Source organism: Bubalus bubalis, chromosome 3 (genome assembly GCF_019923935.1).
Source record: "Bubalus bubalis isolate 160015118507 breed Murrah chromosome 3, NDDB_SH_1, whole genome shotgun sequence".
Classification (NCBI taxonomy): Eukaryota; Metazoa; Chordata; class Mammalia; order Artiodactyla; family Bovidae; genus Bubalus; species Bubalus bubalis.
In genome coordinates, this window is record NC_059159.1 from 72,619,775 (window position 1) to 72,644,599 (window position 24,825).

At 45.0% G+C, this 24,825-nt stretch overlaps 1 protein-coding gene across 6 annotated transcripts in view; it reads right to left on the reverse strand.

The window, feature by feature from the left end:
- Nucleotides 1-24,825, reverse strand: part of EXTL3 (exostosin like glycosyltransferase 3) — a 126,726-nt gene that overhangs the window by 59,943 nt on the left and 41,958 nt on the right. Inside the window, exon 1 of one of the 6 annotated variants that reach the window (XM_006064298.4) lies at nucleotides 2,254-2,387. The exons of 2 other annotated variants lie outside the window; for them this stretch is intronic. The gene's annotated coding sequence lies outside the window, so the exon portion shown is untranslated. Of the gene's footprint in view, nucleotides 1-2,189; nucleotides 2,388-24,825 lie in introns of those variants that run through there. 3 more of the 6 variants (XM_006064293.4, XM_025281372.3, XM_025281373.3) reach the window with 3 other exon arrangements.

Genomic DNA, 24,825 nt, shown 5'->3' on the forward strand with positions numbered 1-24,825 from the left:
ACCTTCATTTTTCTCCTGATAACCTGAATCTCCTTCTGCTTTAGGCAGTATTTCCAACCCTCCCTCCAGGAGGGAGGTCCCAGATGTGATTTACGCAAGAAGACTCTTAAGCATTTCTCCCTCCAGTTTAGGTAGCTTCATTTTTGAAGGCTGGGCTTCTCATGTTGTTTTTTTTTTTTTTTTTTTAATCTATGCCTTGTGGGCATGCAGACGGCATCACCTCTGGGTTTGCTCAGCCAATGTCTTGCGCTCTGGTTCAGTTATTCTAACTGTACTGAGCGGCTGGGATGGTAACCTGGGAGATCCTGACAGTCTTTCCAGTTAGTGCCTCAGTTAGGGACCCTCCTACTCGGCACAGCTTACTGAGCCTGGGCCCCACTCCTGCACCACCCTTCAGTGATTTCACGCAACAGCTAGTCTAAAGCCCTGAGGAAAAGGGCAGCTCCTTATCTAATCCCCACAACATTCTTCCCATGGCTTCAAGCCATCCATTCAACCTCCTCCTTCTCAGGCTTAACTCTACCCCTGACTCATTTCTCTCTATCCTGTTTGCAGGAAGCCTTTTCTCTTCACAGGTTAAAGCTCTGAAGCCTAATGACAAAAAGATTTCAACTACATGCAGAACATTAAATGCCAGAGTTTTCTCCCCTTTGATAGAGGGAGAGGTGGGAACCTGAAAACTCAAACTGGTCAATCATTTATCTAGTACATATGTCCCCCAGAGCAGCGGCTACATCTTCAAGTATTAAATAAACCATGTTTTCAGCGTTCTGAAGATCTACTATTCTAACCCTCTTCCAGAAAGCACTCAGACTAGGTTCCCTCATACTTCTGATTACTTCTGACTCCTCAGGCTCCCCACAGGAAATTCCCACAGGAGACGGTATTTTTAATGAACCAAGGAAGAATTTAAGAAGATGGGTCTTCTTTCTTTTAAAGTCCCCCTGCTAAAATTTGCTGAGAACGCTGAGCTCCACTCAAAAGACTATCAGGATCTCCCAGGTTACCATCCCAGCCGCTCAGTACAATTAGAATAACTGAACCAGAGCGCAAGACATTGGCTGAGCGAAACCGGGGGAAATGCAGTCTGTGTGACCACAAAGCACAGATTAAAAACAACAACAACAACAACAACAAAAACACTTGGGAAGCCCAGCCTTCAAAAAATGAAGCTACCTAAACTGGAGGGTGAACTACTTGAGACTTCTTAAGTAAATCACATATGGGAAAAAAGGACAAGTGTCTGCTCCTCCTCCTCCGGAGTGGAACTTGGGGCTTGATGAAGCCCTTTCGAATTTTTGAAAAGAAAAGAGGAGGTAAGAATCCACCAAAGTCAAGTCTTTTGAGAACCACGATTAACAATGGCTCAAGCGGTAGAGAAGAGAAACAGCCTCTCTGCAGTCTGGCAGCCCTGCCGGGTTTCCAAAGGGCTTCGGATTCACACTGCACCGTGCCCGCGCGCTGGGATAACTCGGCTAAGATTTCAGTCGTGTAGACGCGCTCTCCGCAGCCCCTCTCCCGCCTGAGCAGCGCTAGGCCCATCACTATAGAGCCTGGGTACCAGAGCCCCAGGTGCACAAAAGAGCAGCACCTGGACCCTTCCTTGCGCAGGAAGTGGCTATTCTGATTGCGGGCTCCTCGTGAAAGGAGGTGAGCCGGGTGAAAAGAGGCCAAGGAAGAGCAGCTGCAGGCGGCCGTGTCTGAATGCAGCGGAAAGCAGATGTGGAAGTGTGTGCGCGCTCAGAGGGGGAGGGGGGGAGGTCCGGATGCCCCTTCGTGGACCGAAGATGCTCTACATAAGCCGCTGGACAAACACAGGGGGGCAAAGGATGGGGGAGGACTTTCGGGTGCAGAAGTGGCTGCATGGCTGAGGCTGAGCCTTTAGAAAAAGGGGTGGAGGTGGGTGCCAGGTAACCGGGGCTCTAGGGGGCGTGTGGGGGTGGGGAGGTCGCGTTTAGAGCTCCCTGTACCCCCAGGGTGGGGCCCGTTACCGGTTACCCTCCTCGCTGGTGGCTAAGGCCCCGGAGGTCCTCTCCCGGGCCCCCGAGACGTTTCGGAAGGCCTACTCCGAGGCTGCACGCCCCCGCTACGCAGGGCAGCAGCCTCCCCCCCGGCTCCCGCGACCCCAGAGCAGCCAGACCCGGTCCAGCCCAGTGCCCGGCTCTCGCGGCCGGCCCCGGGGTCCCTACCACGAGCCTCTTCCGGGCCGCCGCCCCGGCTGCCCAGGGCTCCCGCCGCCGCCAGGAGTCCTACCGGCTTCCAGTTCAGCGGCGAGCCGCTGCCGCCTGCGCGAGACTCGGGTTCCCAAAAGCCGCTCTCGCCGCCTGCAGCCCGCCTTCCAGGCCGCGCCGGATCCTCCGCTCCCCCTGCTGGCGAGCAGCCATTTCCGACCTGTGCCGGCGGAACTTGCCGAAGTGCGCAGCGCCGGAAATGGCCGAACCCCGGCGCTGGCGAGCCTGGGGTCCGGGGTTGGGGGGGCGGGGGCCGAAGGGGCGGGGCGAGGGCTTCTGCGGCTCCTCAGACCGCGTCCGAAGAGCCTCGGAGGCCTCGGACCCCTCAGCCGGGCTCGCCGGGGTCCGCGAGCGGCGGCGCCGGGGATTGTGGGAGCCGCCCGTGGGGAAGAAGCGCGGGCCTGCCTCTCTCGGCCGTCAGACCCGCCTTCTACCAGTGCTCCAACTCTCCGAAAAACCTCTCCAGGGGGTGCAGAGCGAAAGCTCTCCGCCGGTCCTGGAACGCGTTCCGACTCCAGAGCCTCAGCCATTGAACTTCAGGTCTAAAACTAAAGCCGTCCCCACAGAAAAGGCCTTCTTCAATGAGCTGACGGTCTCCAAAAGGTCTGGAGCTGGGAAACACTGAATATTTAACAGCAAAGAAAAGGCCGGACGGCAAGAATGCCTAGGGGGAAATCCCGGGGCTTTGCAGAAACAATGGCTTAGTCCAGTCGTGTTGGCGTGATCAGCCACAATCGGGAGGAAAAGACGAAGCCGTTTGAAATACTTAAGAGCCAACCTCTCGGAATGGAAAAGTGCACACATCCTACAACTCTTAAGAGACTTGTCAACCTTCACACTTGTAAAGTCAAGACAAGACTTTTCGGAGAAAAATGGTGGGAGTAGGCGAAGGACGTTGGATGTGGAAGACAGAGTGGCTGGAGGTTCACAACATTGTACAGGAGGCGGTGACCAAAACTATCCCCAAGAAAAAGAAGGAACTCCACCAATCCTGAAAGATAGACCTGATCATTATTGGTCACTCAAGAATGAGTTTAAGTCATTATTTAAAATCTATAACTGCAATATGAGCTAAGATCAAATTTGCTTCAACTTTTTAAAAACATGTTTCTAATTTCCAAAAGGCGAGGCTTCTAGTCCAGGGAACCGGAAACACACCAGGACCCGAAGAAGCTGCTGGCTGGGATACGGGTGCTTGGGTGGTCTGTATCTTAGAGGAGCTCAACCCCCTGAGACCACTCACAGCAGCCCTGTTTCATCACACACCCTTCTTGGGGGAGCCCAGAGGCCGGACAAAACCCTGAAGATTGATGTTTCCCATAGGGGACCGTTTGGGCCAAGGATTCCATACGCAAAACAAAACTTAAAAACCTAGCAACCTGTTTTCCAGAGAGCACACTTCCTCTCTCCATACCCATCAGCCCCTCCTTTTTCTGATCGCCCTTTTCTTCTCTCTTTCCTGACATCTCCTTCCTCATCCCTCACCACACACTTCTCTCTTCTTTTCCCTTTATTACAAAGAACAAACTCAAACCTTCAAAGTCTCACCACCATCATATATGTGCAAAAACAACCCCTTTCTAGCTTTTGCCAGTTTTGTTCAAGAAGGCTGCAGGCAAGGAAGCAAACATCAAAATGCTTTAAAAGTCAAAAGCATGGCAAGAAATAAAAATAGGGAAAACTGTTGCCCAAATATGAGTAGCCTAAAGTTGTCCTTTTTTTTTTTTTCTAACAGTTCATCTTGACTCTCCTCCAGAGGTCTGTGACAGCAGGCAGAAGACTGGCAGTGTGGTAGGAGGCGCAACAGAAGCCAGGGCCGGTTCCTCAGGTGCTGGTTCGTGTGCCCATGGACAAGCGAGGACCTGCAGGTAGCTTCTTCCCGGAGGACTCAGCCCAGACAACTTCTCCACCTAAGTGACTTAACACATTACTGCCCCAAATGTCGACTTCCTTGATTCCAACAACAGTTCAAGATTTAGGCAGAAAAAGGATATGCAACCAAAATGTGGTCAAGTCTCGACATCCCCGGAGCCCCAGGTGCTCCTGAGCGTCTGCCTCCTATGGATCTTACAAGTCTCTCCTCTTCCACTATTTCTTCCTCTCACACAGTTCATCTCACTAACTAGTTATGACTTGGGCTTTTTTTGGGCAGGGGGAGGGGCGCTACAGGGCATATGGAAATTCCCTAATTAGGGATCCAACCCATGCTTCCTGCAAAGTAAGCTCAGAATCTTAACCACAGGAACACCAAGAAGTCCCTGGGCTCCTTTCTTTTCCTCCCCACTGTCTCTTCTGAGCATCATCTCCAGCTTGAAGCAGATCCCTCACTGCATCATCCCAGTCTGTTTTCCAACTGCACTCGAGACCATACCATCACCATCCTGTGAATACCTATTTCATGAATACTTAATTGCCAGGCAATATGCTTAACCCTTTGTAAGCACTGTCTCATTTCAATCCTTGCAGGGTGAAATCAGCTTACTTATAGGGAACTGACACGTAAAGAGGCTAAATCATGCCTCCCCTGGTGGGGAGTGGTTAGGATTTTGCCAACGCAGAGGGTGTAGGTTCGATCCTTGGTCAGAGAGCTAAGATCCCACATGCCTCTCAGCCAAAAAACCAAAACATAAAACGGAAGTAACAAATTCAAGACTTTAAAAATGGTCCACAACAAAAAAATCTTTAAAAAGAAAAGAGGCTAAATAAAGAAGGTGCCCAAGATCATAGAGTGAGGCACCAAGTGATCACAGATGCGACTCCCAATTCTCCCCAGCTCCAGAGTCAACATTCTGGACCAGAACAATCGGGCTGTCTCACCAGGCCCTTAAACTTTATGCCTCCCACACTGAACTCATCTTTATCCCTTCCCTCTATACCCTCCTCAAATCCCCTTATTTATTGGTTCCCAAAGACTCGGACATGACTAAAGCGACTTAGCACGCATGCATGCACTCATTCTTACCTAACATAGAAATTCAAAACCTGGAATCTTTTTTTTTTGGGGGGGGGGGGCTACACCTTAGGGCTTGCAGGATCTTAGTTTCCCGACCAGGGATTGAACCTGGCTCACATCAGTAAAAGCACCATGTCCTAACCACTGGACCAGCAGGAAACTCCCTGGCATCATCTTCAACGTCTCTCTTTACCTGCATGTGAAATCCATTTTCAAGGCTTAAAGCCTTGATCTGCAAGAGGTCTACCACCTCTACTCTACAGTCTCACACCTAATTTCTAGGTTCAAGTCCTCACGAGTCTTCTCCTGGACTGTTTCCTTAACCATTGCAATTTCTGACTTAGGAAATACAATTACATTCACAGGAGCTCCCTCAAGCAAGAAAGCCAAGGCACAGGACACACAATGAAGCTCGTCTTCACCGATCTCTCTGTATTGTATACCTTTTACAGTATATTTTTGCATGCGTACCAGAGCTGGCATGTAAGCAGCCTCTGGGGCATCTCACTCCATCTCCCACAGGTTTGTTTTGCTTACGCGCCAGCTCTGGTACGCATGCGCCCCACCTGTCACTGGGTATCCCTCAGATTGCTCATGTAGCCTTGCTGCTTAGTCGCTCAGTCGTGTCCGACCCTTTCGGACCCCATGGACTGCAGCCCGCCAGGTTTCTCTGTCCATGAGATTTCCCAGGCAAGAATACTGGAGTGGGTTGCCATTTCTTTCTCCAGGGGATCTTCCTGACCCAGGGATCAAACCCACATCTTCTGCTTTGGATTCTTTACCACTGATCCACCTGCGAAGCCCCGTGTAGCCCTATGATTTCAAAAAAGGAAATCTTACTTATTTAAACTAGTTTGAATAGGTTTCTGTTTGTGGCATGTATTATCTCATTTAGTTCCTGTAACAACCCTACACAGTGCCATTATGATTCCCATTCTCAGATGAGCTAACTGAAGCCCAGAGAGGTTAAGCAACTTGTCCAAATCACACAGCTGTGGTGTTGCAGGATTTGGATCCAAGCAGTCTAATCCTGGAGTCTGAAATCTTAACAAATCAACTGCATTGCAGTGAGAGATAAATGCTGAAAATGTCAACATGAATTGCATGTTGCAATTTAACTAATGCATCTGGTTTTAAATGGGGAAATGATAAAGAAGATTTAAAAACTGGCTGTCCAAAGAAGAATGGTAAGCACTTATTTTTTTCACAAGGGAATTACAGTTTGAGTTATAGGTGTCAGAGAAATATAAAATGCATATAATGTGACAAATTATACTAAGCAAGACTGTGTTCTTATACAAGGAAATTGTTTAAAAATTTCAGCAAAATGCTCTGTCAGCGGGTCCCCACTGATTACCTAGTTTCCCCAAAATGTTAATACCCAGGAGAAGGGGATTTTCGTCCTATGGAAATTAATGATTAAAGTTACTCCCTAAGAGGGAGGCAGACGCCAGTGGTCACTTCCCACGATGATGACCAGACTCACAATCCACTCAGCAAGACTTCTAGATCAATCACAACCAAGCCATTGGTGACCCCCAGCAACCTTCAAATGGCATGATTCAGGAATTATCAGTGAGTTTAAGTCAGATAAGAACTTGTTCTCTTTGTAATGCTTTGACTTTAGAAGAAAGTGCTGACAACCACCACTCAAGATCTTTTCTATATATAAATGATTGAGCAGTTTTGTGGCTTATATTTAGAACAGTGCATGACAATTTCTAGATTAGAATCCCAAGGTTACTCTTCCCTTTGGTCCATCAATGCCAGAAAGACAAAAGGTCATCTTCTGAGGCTCCATGGATGGCATTCTTTAGCCTGCTAAATGGCTCAACCCAAAAGTCCTTGCTTTGATGTTACCTTTTAAAGGAGGCTGTTTTTTTTGTTTGTTTTTTTATAATCTGGCAAAAGGAGGGATGGTTTAAGCAGTTTTTGGCTAATTTGTAGTAAGAATACTGAGTTAAACTGAGCTCCAAAACAAAGCACATATTATTATCAAAATGAGGATTTAATTCATTTCCTCACTACCTTGCATGTGGCTGTGAAAAATGTTTTGCTAATAAGAACCTACTGGATAGCACAAGGAACCCTACTCAGTACTCTGTAATAGTCTATATGGGCAAAGAGTCTCTTGATTAAAAAAAAGAGTGGATACAAGTACATGTATAACTGATTCATTTTGCTGTACGCCTGAAACTAACACAACACTGTAAATCAATGGTACTCCAATGAAAATTTTTAAAATATATAATAAAGTTTTGTACTAGTTTCACATCAGGAAACTTAGCCTGATATGAAACTAGTTATCTACATAAGACATGTAATCTGTAATGACCAATTAACATTCTAAAAATTAGGTATTGTCCAGACTTTCCTAGCAGTCCAGTGGTTAAGATTCCATACTTCCAATGTAAGGGGCATGAGTTCAATCTCTTGTCCAGGAATGAACATCTCACAAGCTGTACGGCCAAAGAAGAAAAAAAAAAAACAGCTACTGTCCTTCAAATTGGAGTAGGAAATGGCAATGCAGTCCAGTATTCTTGCCTGGAAAATTCCATGGAGAGAGGAGCCTGGCAGGCGCAGTCAGTGGGGTCACAAAGAGTCAGACATGACTGAGCAACTGAGCACACACACATGTCCCTCAAACATACTAGATCTGTCTTTAAGTTCCCTTCTTCCTTTTTTTTTTTTTCTTCTTTTTTTTTTGGCCATGCTGTGAGGCCACACTGGGTCTTAGTTCCCCAACCAGGGATCAAACCCACACCCCATGCATTGGAAGCACAGAGTCTTAACCACTGGACCACCTGGGAAGCCCCCTCTCCTGTGAGTTTTTACTCTCTGCTCACGTTGTCAGCACAGCTTTTGAACATTCAGTGCATCTCAAAATGTGATCAGAATTTCCTAAGCTTGCTCCTGAAAGTTCCAAATAGTGCTACAGATGTTCCCAAAGGCTAATATACAGGCCCCTAACACATGCCCTATTAGGACAACGAGTAGTGAAAACGAGCCTAGTTAAGCATAACATGCCACAGCACGGCATGAATGCCTAGTTGAAGAACTTAAGGTAATGAGATCTATAAGCAGAAAAAAAGACAAGTCAGGCTGAGTCACTGATGGCTGAGTTCCAATTTCATGTCTGTAGGCAGCTCCATGACTCCAAGATGGTCCTAATACCAAAGTTATCATTACACAAAGATTCAAAAAATCAACTGCTCACTACTTCCACTTATAAATCCTTCCTGTAAACAAGGCATTCCAACTGAAAATTAGCCAAGTGTCTTAGAAGTACTTAAAGAACATCAATTAGCTTCTTACTTGAATAATCTGGCTGAAAAATCAAAATTGAAAGCGCAATTTCTGAATGTAATCTTGCTCAAAACTTTAAAAACATATTAACTTTTAAATAACATATGAATTTAGGTATTAAAAAAAACCAGTAGTTTCTGCCAACCAGATTTTCAAAAGAAAAATGTGGAGATTTTAAACCAATTCATGAAGGTTTGCAACAAGATTTTAAAGAGAAATACTATTTTCCCAAATATTCCTAAATATGAATTCTCACACTAAATGGTAAGAACATGATGCTAGCGGACCCAGTCAATCCCAGAACAAAATAATCATTGACCCCCTTCCCCAGCCCAAGCCTCCGAAGCCTCGCAACTGCTATACCACAGGTCAAAAAAATTGAACCAGATGGAAGTGTGACCACATGTCAACAAATACGTCAATTCTGGAGGCCAAAACTAAAACCCGAACTCAACTCTAACAGAGTATGTCCAATATTTCATCCTCTTGTTACAAACTTGATGTTCTTTAAGTACTAACCCATCATTACATTACGTAGGTTATAAAGAAAAGCCTATTTATAAAGTGAAGAGGTGATTATTTAGAAAAAGGATGGCTGACATAAGTGATGTAAATAATCCAAAAATACTTTAACCACATGTGAAATATGCTAATTATGAAAATCCTTTAAAAGTTCAAATACTACATGCATTTGTATTATTTTTATGTGCATTTAACTGTGTTGCAAAGATTCTCAATATTTTCTTATATTTCATATTTAATTAACTTAAATAATAAACAAGTAAATATCAGTGGGAACACAAATTAGCAAAAAAACTCACAAAAATTGGTAAATTAAATAATTGCCAATTCTGTGGCTTCCTTCCAGCTCATAAGCACAATTTTATAAAACTGCTATCTCTATGTATTAACCATTTCTATTTCTTCTGTTTTCACTTACTTTGAATGGACTATATGTTTCTACATGATTCTCATAGCCATCTCTAAAGACATTCTATGTCTGTCTCAGTGGTTTCTGACTAACAGTTTGTAGATAGAATGCAGTTTTCATCAATCCACAGTTAAGTGAGATAAGCAAAGGCAAGTTACTGAGTTTTTAGTAAAGCTAAATTTATTCAATTTACTTTATTGAATTTATTACCTAATAATAATTATTATTATTCTTACAGTTTATTTGTCCTTCACTTTGCAATTATGTCCTTTCCCTTTTCTTGTGTTAAAAGGTATTTTTATGGAATTATAGTAATGGTAAATGGCAGTTTTCTATCTTCCTCATGTGACAAAATACTGAAACATACCTATTTTGCCCCCTACCATTACCAGTTATTTTATATCTGACTAGTCCAGTAAATCCAAAAGTCAGTTAACTAAATATACTCCTTCATGAGATGAACCTATTTGCAGGGCAGGAATAGAGATGCAGATGTAGAGAACGGATGTGTGGACATGGAGTGGGAGGGAGGAGGGGATGGAATGGCCTGGGAGATTGGCATTGTCAATTGGCATTGACATGTACAGCTAACATGTGTAAAGCAGACAGCCAGTGGGAAGCTGTTGTGGATCACAGGAAGCTCAGCTCCATGCTCTGCAATGACCTGAGGGGTGGGATGGACGGTGGCGGGAAGAAGGTTCAAGAGGGAGGGGGCATATATGTACACATATGGCTGATTCACTTTGTTGTACAGCAGAAACAAAACACTGTAAAGCAATTATACCTCAATTTTAAAAATGAATTAAGTATGAGCCCACACAGACATGCTTAAAAAACATTTGTGGAAAGACTCCTGTGGTAGCAGGCCTCCAATATGTCCTCAGTGATCCCTGCCTCCTGGTATTCACACCCTTGTGGGCCCCTCCCACACGCTACCAGGGATGGTCTGTATGGCCAAGAGAACACAGGAAAAGTGATGGCACATCACTCCTGAGATTAAGTCATACAAGGCTGTTCAGCTGCCACGTGGTTGCTCTCTCATTCTTCCATCCCTCCCTCTGCAAGAAGCCAGCTGCCATGTCACGAGTCACACGACAGAGAGGTCCTTGTGATGGGAACTGAGGCTTCCTGCCCACAGCCAGGTGAGTGGCACTGGGAGCAGACCCCCCAGCCCCAGTCAAGCCTTTGAATGAGTGCAGCCTCATGGAAGACCCTGAGCCAGAACTGCCCAGCTAGGCAGCTGCTGAATCCCTGACCTACAGACACTGAGATATAATAAATTGCTGTGTATTAAATGATGAAGTGTGAGGTATCGTGTTATGGAACAATAAATAACTCATGCAACTCCTTCTTCGGCTGCAAGATGAACAGGTCTCTGGCCCCAGCGCAATGCCACAACAGTTAACGTGTATTCATACGGACGTTGGGAGAGAGAAAGGATTAGCGAGGTCTATAATGTCCATTATCCTGGCTTCAGTTTGCTTACATTGACTTCTTCCTTCTCTGTTGTTTTTTCTACTTCTCTCCTATTGACCAGAGTACTCAGTAAACTGAAAAATCCAGCTCTAGCAAAGGAATCAGTTTTACAAGTCTGCAGGCTTTAGTTAAAGGAATATCATCCTATGTAAATATAATATTTTAGAAATCTGGTTAATTTCTATTGACAGAATCCCTCATCATGGCTGTCAGATCCTAACTACGCCCATCCTTATCTCAACAGAGGAGCAGGTCTTATATTCACAGAGAAAACAGAAGCAACAGACAGAATCTCTTTTATGAGACTGATGGGCTTCCCACTGCACTAAGAAGGCAGGTCAGACAGGATCTCTTCTAAATTCCCTCTTCCAACTTTTAAACCTATCTATAAATATTGGTGGATGGCATCACTGATTCAATGGACATGAACTTGGGCAAACTCCAGGAGATGGTGAGGGACAGGGTGGCCTGGCGTGCTGCAGTCCATGGTGTCACGAAGAGTCAGACATGACTTGGAGACTGAACGACAGCAACATAAACACTGGGGTGCAAAATTATTTCAGCAGTTGATGCCAGGGCACCTCTTAGGGGCAGAAAATGCCTAATTGAGGAAAGTACTTCATATGAACACCTGAAATACGAAAGAGGAAAGCTAGCCTTACAATAAAACTGAAACAAAGAGATAGCTAAACAGATTTACATTTGAAAAAAAAGAGCGAGAGACCAATAAAATGAAGACTGAAAAGCAAAGAGAAGATGAAATGGGGTGGGTGGGGCGGTAAAGAGAGATAAGGCTCAAACAACAATGTGGGAGGTTCAAGCTTAGGGAGAGAGTTCCAGGGATCAGGAAACTGCAAGTATGTTTAAAATAGAAATATCTATTATTGGACTTCACATTGTTGTGTTGCTAAGGATATAAAATCCCCTAAGCCCTCAGTAATACCTGACACATGTACAAATGCCTTGTGTGAGTGATTTTGGGGAAAATCCAAGAAAAAAAAAAGATCCGGGGTAGGTCTGAGTTCTACAACTGGGTCAGCATGGAACCAAGGAATAAGAACATGGGAACTGAGGTACAAGTGAGATGAAGAATTTGGGACTTTTCTGGTGGTCCTATCCTGTGGTTAAGACTCCCTGATCCCAAAGCAGGGGGCTCCAGGTTCCATCCCTGGTCAGGGAACTAGATTCCACATGCCACAATGACGTTCAAAGAGAAATAAATAAATAAAATTTAGTGGAAGCAGAAATGCAACAGCCAAACAAACCATAAGATCACCTCCCAGGAATTAACAGAGATCTTGGAGCAGGCACTGAACTCCCCAGTGGATACAGAATGGAGACAAGCCAATCTTACTTAAATCTCAAAAGAGAATGCTACTTCAGCTGATATCTGGGTACATATCTGGCTTTTGACAAGGAGAAGTCCCAAAGTAAAGGCACTCTGTTTTTTTAATAAGATGTAATATCTTTCCTTTAGACATGGTTCCATCAACTATTCTCTCTTTGCTACATAAAGTCAGTATCATCCTCACCACAGGTATTTTCCTCTACACAGGGGTTTTCCTTGTACACGGACTCAGGCCTAAAGCATCATCATCTTGTAACACGGGCTTTGAACTCAGAAAGGTTGAGATTTTGGATCCTTATTCTATTATTGGTGGTATGCATCCATGCTAAGTCACTTCAGTCTTGTCCTTTGCAACCCTGTGGACTGTAGCCCACCAGATTTATCTGTCTATGGGATTCTCCAGGCAAGAATACTGGAGTGGATTGCCTCGCACTCCTCCAGGGGATCTTCCCAACCCAGGAATCAAACCTGCATCTCTTCTGTCTCCTGCATTGGCAGGCAGGTTCTTTACCACTAGTGCCACCTGGGAAGCCCATTGGTGGTATAACTCTGGGCATATTACTTAACCTCTCTGCATTCTCTCAGCTATAATTTCCTCATCAGAAAAAGGGAATAAAATAGTACTTACCTCTTAGGACTATGGTAAGGATTATCCTGGATAATGAATATAAATTGTTAGCCCAGCGCCTGGCAAATAGTAAACCCTCATAATGTTAACTCGATCATCAGCCACCAAAATTCGTTTAGTTTTGGCTGCACTGGGTCTTTGTTGCTACGCATGTGCTTTCTCTAGTGGCAGGGTGAGGGCTTCTCGATGGCTGCTTCTCTTGTTGGGAGCACGGGCTTCAGCAGTTGCAGCACACAGGCTCAGTAGTTATGACTCCTGGGCTCTAGGCCAGAGGCTCAGTAGTTGCGGCTTGCAGGCTTCCCTGTTGCATGTGGCATCTTCCCAGACTAGGGATCCAACCCATGTCCCCTGCATTGGCAGGTGAAGTCTTAACCACTGGACCACCAGGGAAGTCCAACTAAAATCCTCAGAAGAATAATCACTACTCTGTGTCCACTTCCTCTACCACCATCCACTCTTTGAACCCAAGAAGGCTCCAATCTACTGCAATTGTTCTCACAAAGGTAACCAGTGAGTTCCTTAGTCATCAATCCCGATGAATCTTTTCCTTTTGGAATCCTTTTGCAGAATACATGGTAGCCCTAGACACCTACTTTCTTGAAATGGTCCAATTTTAGCTCTCCCACCACTCTTTTCTTTCACTAGCTCTTCTTTCTCCACCACCCTATAAGTGTTCATGTGCCCGGGATCCTGCCCTCAGCCATCTTCTGCTCTCATTCAACACTCATGGAGTGAATGCTGTCAAAACTCCAGTAGCCACATCTCTGCTTCTAACCTAGACCTTTCTTCTGAGCTCTTGAGCCAAACTACTCTCTAGATACCTTGTCCCAGGGGTTTTAAAAACCAAGGCTTCAAAATCAAATTCATAGAGCCTGTTAACAAAGTCATCATTTTCTCTATCTACTCCAATTCTTTCTCTTCCCTATAACCATTTCCATTATTAACATTAACTAGTTATCTTTCCTGTCTCCCTTGCTTCCCCACTGTGTCCAACTGGCTATCAGAGCTTGATACTCAGAATCCTATCAGTCCTGCTCCATCCTTCATGATGCTGTGGTAGCTCAGAGTGGGCTTTAGAGTCACATGAGCCTGGGTTCAAATATTAACCATACCATAAGCTGACAATGATTGTTCTGGGCCAAGTTACTTAACCTCTCTGACCTCTGCGTTTTGTGAGAGTTAAATGAGCTACCATGTGCAGAAATGGCCAGCACATAATTGGAATTCAACAAACATTCCCCCCTACATCCCCTTCCTCAGGCCTTCATCACTGTCTGGTCTAATGCAATGTCCACTTTGTTGCACGGCTTTACCCTTTCTCCTCCAAATTGCCCTGCAGTTAAATTCTCTAGAAATTAAATCTGATCCTGTCATCTCTTTGCTTTAACACCATCAACATCTCTTTTTATCATATGGAACAAAGCCCAGCTGCCTTCCTGGTCACTTCTCCCCCATCCTGGTTACTCTAAAACATTGACTCTTCACCAGCTACATCATACACACACTGGCTTACATTTCTGACATGCTGATCTCTTTGGTTTTAATTCCCTTCCCACGCCCAAGTTGTTTGGTCCAACTGGAAAGCTTCTTCACTCCTCAAGAATTTTTTCAAAACGCTATCACTTACATGACAACAAAAACTCAGGCAACAAAAGCAAAAATAAACAAGCTATAAAGCTTCTGCACTGCAAAGGAAACAATGCATTGAAAAAGCTACCTATAGATTAGGAGAAAATATTTTCAAACCATATATCTGATAAAGGTTAAAATAAAAAAATACATAAAGAACTCCTACAACTCAGTGCCAAAAAAAAAAAAAAAAAAAAAAACCCATATAAAAAATGGGGAAAAAACCTGAACATTTTTCCAAAGACAAATCATCAACAAGTACAAGAAAGGCGCCAAACATCGTTAATCCAACCCCATAGACAGCAGTCCACCAGGCTCCCCTGTCCCTGGGATTCTCCAGGCAAGAACACTGGAGTGGGTTGCCATTTCCTTCTCCAGTGCATGAAAGTGAAAAGTGAAAGTGAAGTCGCTTAGTCGTGTCCGACTCCGTGCGACCCCATAGACGGCAGCCCACCAGGCTCCTCTGTCCATGGGGTTTTCCAGGCAAGAGTACTGGAGTGGGGTGCCATTGCCTTCTCCAAATCATCAGGGAAATGCATATCAAAACCACAATGAGAAGTCACTTCACGCTTGCTAGGATGGCTACCATCAAAAAGACAAAGTGTTGCCAAAGATGTGGAACAAAGAGAAACTTTGCATACCACTGTTGAGACTGTGAAGTCATACAGCCATATGGAAAACAGTATGGAGAGTCTTTAAAAAATTAAAAACAGAACTACCATATTCTGGGTACATACCCAAAGGAAATGAAGTTAGTACCTTGAAGAGAAATCTGTACTCCCATGTTTGCTACACTGTTACTCACAGTAGCCAAGATATGGAAAAAACCTAATTATCCACTGATGGATACACACAGTGGAACTATATTCAGCCTTCAAAAGAAGGACTTCCTAGTGGTCCAGTGGCTAAGACTCTGCACTCCCAAGGCAGGGGGCCTGAGTTCGCTCCCTGGTCAGGGAACTGGATCCCACATACCACAACTAAAGATCCCAAGTGTTTCAACTAAGACCCAGCACAGCCAAATAAATAATCTTTTTTAAAAAAGAAGAAGAAAAAAATCCCTGACTTCTGTGACATGGATGAACACAGAGGACATTATGCTAAGTGAAATAAGCCAGATGCAGAAATTAAAAAAAAAGCATGATCTCACTTATATGTGAAATCTAGTGATATCAAATATGGAGAAACAGAGAGTGAAATGGTAGTTTCCAGAGGTGTGGAGGTGGGGGAAACAAGGAGATGTCAGTCAGAGGGTACAAAGTTGCAAGATGACTAAGTCTGGGGATCTAGTGTACAGCATGATAGCTGCAGTTAACAACACTGGACTGAATACTGGAAATTTGCTAAGAGGTTAGATTTCACCACAATAAAAGGTTAACAATTCCAGGGTGATTAAATGAATATGTTGATTAGCTTGACTAGTATAACCATTTTACTATGTACGTGTATACCAGATCATGTTGTACACCTTAAACATACACAATTTTAATTTAAAATTTAAAAATTGGGACTTCCCTGGTGGTCCAGTGGTTAAGAATCTGCCTTATAATGCAGGGGACACAGGTTCAATCCCTGGTCAGGGAACTAGAATCCACATACCATGGAGCAACTAAGCCACTGCGCCACAACTACTGAGCCCCCATCCCTGGAATCCACAAGCCACAACCAGAGAGTCTGTGCAGTACAACGGAAGCTCGGGCACCACACGGTGAAGATCCCAAGCGCTGCAACCAAGGCTCACCACAGCCAAATAAATAAGTATTTTTTAAAAAATTAAAAATTTAAAAGCTGTTACTAACAGGGTGATACTATTTTAACTGGTTCAGACTCTTTAACTACTCTCTATACACACATAAAAATACACATACAGGGAGAGGAAGAGAAAGAGAAAATGGTAAGACAAGTGTAGATGTGATAAAATGTTAAAAGTTGGTGAATCTGGAGAAGAATCATTTGGAACTTACAAAAGAGAAGTTGCAAAACTCTGTATAATTCTGACTTTTATGTAAGTTTGAAATTATTTCAAAGGGAAAAAGAAAGTATGAGGCAATCTAACCACAAGGTAACAATCAAATAAACCCATGCTGAGGTACATTTTACCAGAACACTGACCTATATTCTAAAAATGTCAATATCATGGGGGGAAAAAAAAAGGAAGGAGGGAGGGGCAGGCTGAGGAAATGTTCTAGATCAAAGGAGACTAAAGAAATATAACAAGTAAAGTGAAACCCTGGGTTAGATGCTCTTCATACATTGGAAAAAAATGTGCTATAAAATACATTTTTTGAACAAGCAATAAAATTAGAAAAAAGACCCTTTACCATATAATAATAGCACTAAAACAATATTATATGTTGTGAATCCATGCCACGAGCTATGTGGGATCTTAGTGTTCCCCAAGCAGGGATCAAACTCACACTTTCTGCATTGAAAGCTCAGAGTCTTAAGTACTGAATCACCAAGGAAGTCCCAAAAGGTCCTTGTTCTTAAGAGAGACATCCTGAGGTATCTAGGGGCAAAGTATGATGACGTCTGCAACTTTAAGATGTTTCAGCAAAATTAATAAAAATAATAGTGTGTGTGTATGTTGAGGGGAACTTCCCTGGTGGTCCAGCGGTTAAAACTCCATGCTTTCACTGCAGGGGACAAGTGTTCCATCCCTGGTCCACGAATGAAGATCACTGTATGCCTCCCAGCACCACTGGGGGAATAAAGAGGTGTGTATGTATCTACTTACAGAGAGAGAGAACAAATACAGCAAAATATTAATATTGGTGAATCTGAGTTAATGCTTACTATTCTTGCTGCATCTCTGTATGTTTGAAATTTTTTCAAAATAAGATATTTTTTTAAAGCTATTACTAATGTGAAATACTTTCCCCACTCTCTCAGATAGAATCAACCCTGCCTCCTCTAAGTTGTTGTGTTTTTATTTTTAACCTAAAATGCTCAGTGTGTGTGCTCAGTTGCTTTAGTCGTGTCCAGCTCTTTGCAACCCTATGGACTGTAGCCCAACAGTCCAGGGGATTATCCATGTAAGAATACTGGAGTGGGTTGCCATGCTCTCTTCCAAGAGATCTTCCTAATCCAGGGAATGAACATGCATCTCTTGCATCTCCTGTATTGCAGGCAGATTCTTTACCACTGAGCCATGGCAGAAGCCAATGTTCAGACTGGGCTGTAATTATTTGTTGAAGCTTCTTGAGGTAGGAACTTAAATTCCCTTTGGAATTTAATCATGGGAGGAGTATTCTAATTCAAAGCAATTTTATGTTGCTCGCATGGTTTTACTGTAATATTCTGATGCTAAATTTGGGGCTCACAGCAAAACATGGCTGGACATTCTTGAGCTGAGAACTAGAATAGAAAAATAAGCCTTTGGTTCGCAGCAAAGCACAGTGCTGGGGTTAATCTGATCAATGACTCCATTCTGTCCCTTTACGGACTCTCTACAGACATAGCTAGAAAGCCCACACTGGCTGCCAGGCAGGTACACAGAAGCACTACACAAGGGAAAGATATTCTGAAAGTTGAACCAATTGCCCTTGATGCTTGGAATATAACCCCTGGCACTTCTGTCTTCTCACTTCCAAGACATGTATCTCAGGAGGGCAGCCCCATCCTCAGCTGGCCAGAGGTCTGATTATAAAATTCAAGGGCTAATAGAGCTTATGGTTGCCTTCCCTGGTGGCCCAGTAGTAAAGAATCTGCCTGCTAATACAGCAGAAAAGCAAGTACGCCCATGTGCCACAACGATAGAGCCTGCACTCTAGAGCCCGGGAGCTGCAACAGCTACTGAAGCCCACGAGCCCTAGAGCCCACATCCCACAACTAGAGACGCCACTGCAATGAGAAGCCACACTAACTAGAGAGTAGCCCCTGCTCACCACAACTACAGAAAAGCCTGTGCAGCAGTGAAGTCCCAGTACAGCCAAAAATAAATAAAGTTATTTCAAAAATAAAAGAGAGATTATATAGTTGGAGAGTGATGGAGAAACCATGCTCTTCCCATCTCTTTAGCCTTCTTTGACCAAGAACTTAGAATAGGGACTTCCCTGGTGGTCCAGTGGCTAAGACTCTGCGTTTCCAATACAGGGGGTGCCCAGCTTTGATCCCTGCTCAGGAAACTATCCCACATGTCGCAACTAAGAAGCCCACATGCCACAATGAAGACACTGTGAGTCTCAATTAAGACCCAGCACAGCCAAAATACATAAATATTTTTTTTAATAAACTGAACATTGTTTAAAAACATAGGAAATATTCTCTGTCCACAGTACCGAGAAGACAACTTCTACTCTTCTCTCAGCCCACTTCCCTTATTTCCTCCTCCTCCAGGAAGAAAAAAGTACTTCTATGATTAATAAGACTAGGTATAGGGCTCCCCTGGTGGCTCAGACAGTAAAGAATCTGCCTGCAATGCAGGAGACTTAGGTTTGATCTCTGGGTTGGGAAGATCCCCTGAGGGAGGAAATAGCAATCCAGTCCAGTATTCTTGCCTGGGAGATCCCATGGACAGAGGAGCCTGGTGGGCTGCAGTCCATGGGGGTCACTCACAACTGAGTGCCCACATACACACAGGGTCACTACACACACACACTGCCCATGCCCCTTCTGAGTTTCTCTCTTGGAGATGTCTGTCCCACAGGCCATATACCTTCATCTCTGCTCATGCAGTAGTGAGAAAGCAGTTTCCTTTGCTTTCCCATAGCTTAGCCTATGTGTCGGGGAGAGTTCTGTTCATGGAGGAAGAAATGAGATGCCCGTCTTGCCCCCAGGTCCAAGCTATACCCTCCAGACCAGTGTTAGCAGCAAGGAAGGTGATATTTTCATCTCAGTCTGCTTCCTCTATCACCTGGTTCAGGACTCAGAAAAAAGAGGGACATGAAGGGCCTCTCAGAACCCAAACAGTGTTTCTCTAATCTTTGGGTCTTGGCGCCTCTCCTGGTGCTTGTTCTAGGACCAGTCTTCAATAAATTTTTGTTGTCTTGAACTCAAACAATGTGACACACACCGGCATATAGCTGCTCACAGCTATCGTCAGGGTAATGGTTGTTTTTTTTAAATCATACAAAGTGACTTTTGAAGCCTTTCTAGTTTGGCTGCAGGCTCTAAGGCTACAAGGAAGCGAGCTTTGGTTAGCAGAGGGGAGAGAGCCGGGTTTTGTGCTTTGCTATGGTTGCAACGCCAAGGACCGACATCCCAGGGGTGCTCTCAAACAGCTTGACGGCAGTCTAGCAAGAAGGTGGTAGAGACACAATTTTAACAACAATGATCAAACATTTTTTGAAATTTTCCTTTATCCTTGAAATGCCTTGTGTTGCAGAAAGTCTATTCATTACTGAGCATTCATCTGTATCAAGTCATCTCTTTATGGATCTGTATGCGGAAGTGACAGGGCTGGGAGGATGTTGGCAGAGAGACAAAGGGCCCTAGGCACAGTGGGAGAGTCAGAGAGGTGAAGGTAAACAGCAGCTGGAGAAGGTGGGAGATAAAAAAGAGGGGGAAGCTACAGGCAAATCCCCTTCCTCAAGGGGGCTTTGGCTGTCACGAAGGACATGATGGCCCACTCATATTTTTCCTGGGACCATGATCACTGGCACCTCCATCTTCTTAGGGCAGTTCCTCTTCTCTCGTCCTTGAATTTCTTTCCTTGACCATCCCCTTTCTCTCCAGGGTGTCGAACCTCTCCATCTCTCCCTGTCTCAGCTACGTCCTTCACCTCCACCTACAATCATGCCCACATCCTCACAATCCCAGGAACCTCAAGCCTGCAACCATCAGCCCTTTGCCTTCTCCTCACAATCTGTTCCAACGCCACCCAAAGGGTGGTCTGTGGACCTGCAACATCAGCACCGCATCGGAGCGCGTCTGACATGCAGTTCTCACACCCACCCCGGACCTACCGAATCAGAATCCCTGTGTGTGTGTGGCAGGGGTGGGGCGGGGGGTGGAGGGGTCCCAAGATCTGTGCTGCAACATGCGCCACGGGTGATTCTGAAGCACTGCTTCCCTGATGGCTCAGCGGGTAAAGAATCTGCCTGCAATGCAGGAGATACAGGAGACTCAGGTTTGATCCCTGGGCTGGGAAGAATTGCTGGAGGACGAAATGGCAACCCTCTCTAGTATTCTTGTCTGGGGAATTCCATGGATAGAGGAGCTTGGCGGGCTACAGTCCATGGGGTCGCAGAGAGTCGGGCATGACCAAGCACACAAGCCTGGCACATTGCCTGTGCTCCGCACCTCCGCTTCCTCACCATCTTGGGTTGCCTTCCTCTGTCCCTTTCATGTCTGACTCCCCAAGGCTCTGTCTTAGTGTCTTTTTTTCTCTTGAGCATCATCCTTTCTCTATGTGACCTCAGCCACTCACAGGCTGATTTGGTTATATATTTGTTCAAACACAGGTGTGAGTAAATTTGAGGATCACCCCATCCCTGGGCTCTTCTCTAAGCCTCCAGGATGTCAAGCAGCTTTCTGGACTTTTCTGCCAAAATGGTGCACAGTTTTCTTAACTCAGTATGTTTAAAATGAGCCAAATGTCTCCTCGTATGCCGACTCTGCATCGATTTGAACAATCTGGACAGGGACTTCCCTGGTGGTCATCCCAATGCAGGGGCCTGGGTTCAATCCCAGGTCAGGGAACTGGGTCCCACATGCCACAACTAGGAGTTCACATGCCACCACTAAAGGGCCTGAGTGCCACAACCAAGACCCAGTGCACCAAACAAATAAATTAAAACAAATTCTTTTAAATCTGGACAGTAGGGCAGCTCTGTCCCCAGAGTGGTCATTTTGACTCTCCTCTCCCCTCCCTCTGGTCAGTTTCAGTCTACAGACGGTTCTGTGTCCACCACCACCCTGGGGCAGACCCTGTCAACTCTCATCTTTCCTAAGCAGTTCATCCTTCAGCAGCTACCTCATGACCTCCATGGTTAAATCCCTTTAATGAATCCCCATGGTTCTAACTTCTAAGCCCCTTAACTGACCTCATGATCGAGTGTATTTCCCACCCATTCTCCCCTCTGTAAATTCACCACTGGTATTTCACTAGCGCTGAATCACCTCCTGGGAATGGCCCGTGCCCTTCACAACTGTGTATCCTGACCCATCCCGGTGCCTGAATCTGACACCTTCCTCATGCCTTCCTACCTCAGCTTGTCTTCCTGGCAAACTTCTATTCAACCTGCAAAAGCCCACTAGATGTCAGTTCCTCTGTGAAGTCTTCCTTATCCTATGGAGTGACCACTCTTGTCTGTCTTTTCTACAAGACTATAGTATCTTAAAAACCTATTTATTATTTGTTTGCAGCCCACAGGTCTTCAGCTGTGGCGCGAGGGTTCAGTAGTTGCCGCACACAGGCTTAGCTGTCCTGGGCACGTGGGATCTTAGCGCCCCCACATGCATGCTAAGTCGTGTCTGACTCTTTGCGACCCCATGGACTGTAGTCCCCCAGGCTCCTCTGTCCATGGGATTCTCCAGGCAATAATACTGGAGTGGGTTGCCATGCCCTCCTCTAGGGGATCTTCCCAACCCAGGGATCGAACCTGCGTCTCTTATGTCTCCTGCATTGGTGGGTGTGTTCTTTACCACTAGTGCCATCTGGGAAGCCCCTTAGCGCCACTCTCAGGGATCAAACCTGTGGCCCCTGCATTGCAAAGTGGATTCTTAACTGCTGGGCCACCAGGGAAGTCCCAAGACCGTAATATCTTGCTGGCCAGGAGCCTGCCTTATGTGCCTCTCTATAGCCAGCACCACGCACAGGCTGTGACACCTAGGGGATCACAAAATTCATTCACTAAACGAAAATTCCCTGAACACTTATGATGTGAGGAGCATCACAGATACAATGAGCAAGGTAAAAAAAAAAACAAAAACCTCTGCCCTCTTAGAATTTTTCCTCTAATAAGGAAACTAGCAAGTAGGCAGATAATCTGAACACTATACTCAATTCTATGAAAGGGAAAAGCTTAGGGAGTTACATGCAGGAACACCTAATTCAGTTTGGAAGTAATTTCTTATGCCTTTAGCGATATATGCAATCTTTGGAATCTGCAAGGAAAAATTGTTATGTGTACTTTAACTTTTTATTTATACTCGAGTACAGCTGATTAGCAATGTTGCGATAGCTTCGCGTGCACAGCAAAGGGACCCAGCCATACATATACAGGTATCCAGTCTCCCCCAGACTCCTCTCCCTTCCAGGCTGCCACATAACATTGAGCAGAGTTCCCTGTGCTGTACATGTTACATGTGTTTTTAAAGAACATCAATATCAAATTGTTATTACTACCAGTAACAAGCATATTTTTCCATCCTGAGTAATTCTCCCCCTTCTACTTAATTCTGAGAAGAAAAAAATGTGAAAATAACTCTCTCCACAGTAGCTGCTACCCAGGTAAGCAGCAGGCCCTGAAAGACTTTGCTTTGAAACAGAGCTGGGGAAGCAGTAAGTCCCTCAGTTGCTGACAGTAACAATAAGGGTGCTTAATCACTGTCCCCTTTAAATGAGCTTCATTAATCTTCAGAAGCTGGTAAGCCTACAGAGGGAGAGAACGCTAAGAGGCAGAACTTCAGTATGAAACCTGCCTGCAGAGGTCTCTTCCCCCTCATCCATTTCTCCGCATTTGGGCCACACGAAGCACAACTTGTGTTTCAACCCTCTGTCCGCCTGTCCCAGACTTTTCAGAGAGGAACCCCGGATCCTCTCTAATGTACCATGAAAGGACACTGAGGTAGGACACACGTCATTAGTGGGCGAGCCTGCCTTCTTCCAACCAACGAAAACACATCAAACGACATCTGACCAAACTGAGCAAGCCTTACATTTACCGCACGGTGATGAAAATATCCGCTCAAAGGAAAAATGTGATCCGGATAGTTTTGCAGTTCTCTGGAGTTATAATTGGCTGCCTCTCTAGCTTTGGGCACAATTTCAAGATTACATACATTATTAGCAAGCAACTTAACTGCAAATATACTAGGTCAGGTGTTCTCAAACTTGAGATTTACTGAGAAGGCTTGTTATAATGCAGATCTCTGAGTCCCACCTCTAGAGTTTCTGATTCAGTACGTCTTGGGTGAGACTGAGATTGTCTAGTTCTAACAAATTTTCAGATGCTGCTGCTGTTGACCCAGGAAACATACTTTGGGAACTGGTAAAGTCAGGTTGATATAACTGCTATATCCAATGATCATTACCACCAAGAGAAGCTAATTTGATCTGCCTTAAGAAAACTTCCCTGGTGGTCCAGTGGTTAAGAATCTACCTGCCAGTTCAGGGGACATGGGTTCAATTCCTGGTCCAGGAAGATTCCACATGTCTTAGGGCAACTAACCCCATACGCCACAAGTACTGAACCCTACAGACTCTAGAGCTTATGCTCTGCAACAAGAGAACCCACGGCATGAGAAGCCCATACACCGCAACGAAGAGCAGTCCCTATTCTCTAACTAGAGAGAGTCCGAGAGCAGCAACGAAGACCCAGCACAGCCAAAAATAAACAAACAAATAAATAAGAAAACTATATCATAAGAAAGAATTGATGCTTTTGAACTGTTGTGCTGGAGAAGACTCTTGCGACTCCCTTGGACAGCAAGGTGATCAAACCAGTCAATCCTAAAGGAAATAAGCCCTGAATACTCAGTGGAAAGCAGAGAAGGCAATGGCACCCCACTCCAGTACTCTTGCCTAGAAAATCCCATGGACGGAGGAGCCTGGTAGGCTGCAGTCCATGGGGTCGCTACGAGTTGGACAGGACTGAGCGACTTCACTTTCACTTTTCACTGTCATGCATTGGAGAAGGAAATGGCAACCCATGCCAGTGTTCTTATCTGGAGAATCCCAGGGATGGGGGAGCCTGGTGGGCTGCCATCTATGGGGTCGCAAGGAGTCAGATACGACTGAAGCGACTTAGCAGCAGCAGCAGCATTCAGTAGGAGGACTGATGCTGAAGCTCCAAAACATTGGCCACCTGATGCAAAGAACCTACTCATTGGAAAAGATCCTGATGCTAGGAAAGATTGAAGGCAGGAGGAGAAGAAGGTGCAACAGAGGATGAGATTGTTGGATGGCATCACCGACTCAATGGACATGAGTCTGAGCAAACTTTGGAAGATAGTGAAGGACAAGGAAGCCTGACATGCTGCAGTCCATGGGGTCACAAAGAGTCAGACATGACTGAGCAACAAGACGTATCATAAGGAAAGCAAATACTCATTACAATGACCCACTTAGAAGCCTCCAGTGTCTCCATACTACTTAAGGGAAAACACAAACTGGGTTTGTGTTCTAATAAGTAAGGTTCTAATACACAATCTATTATC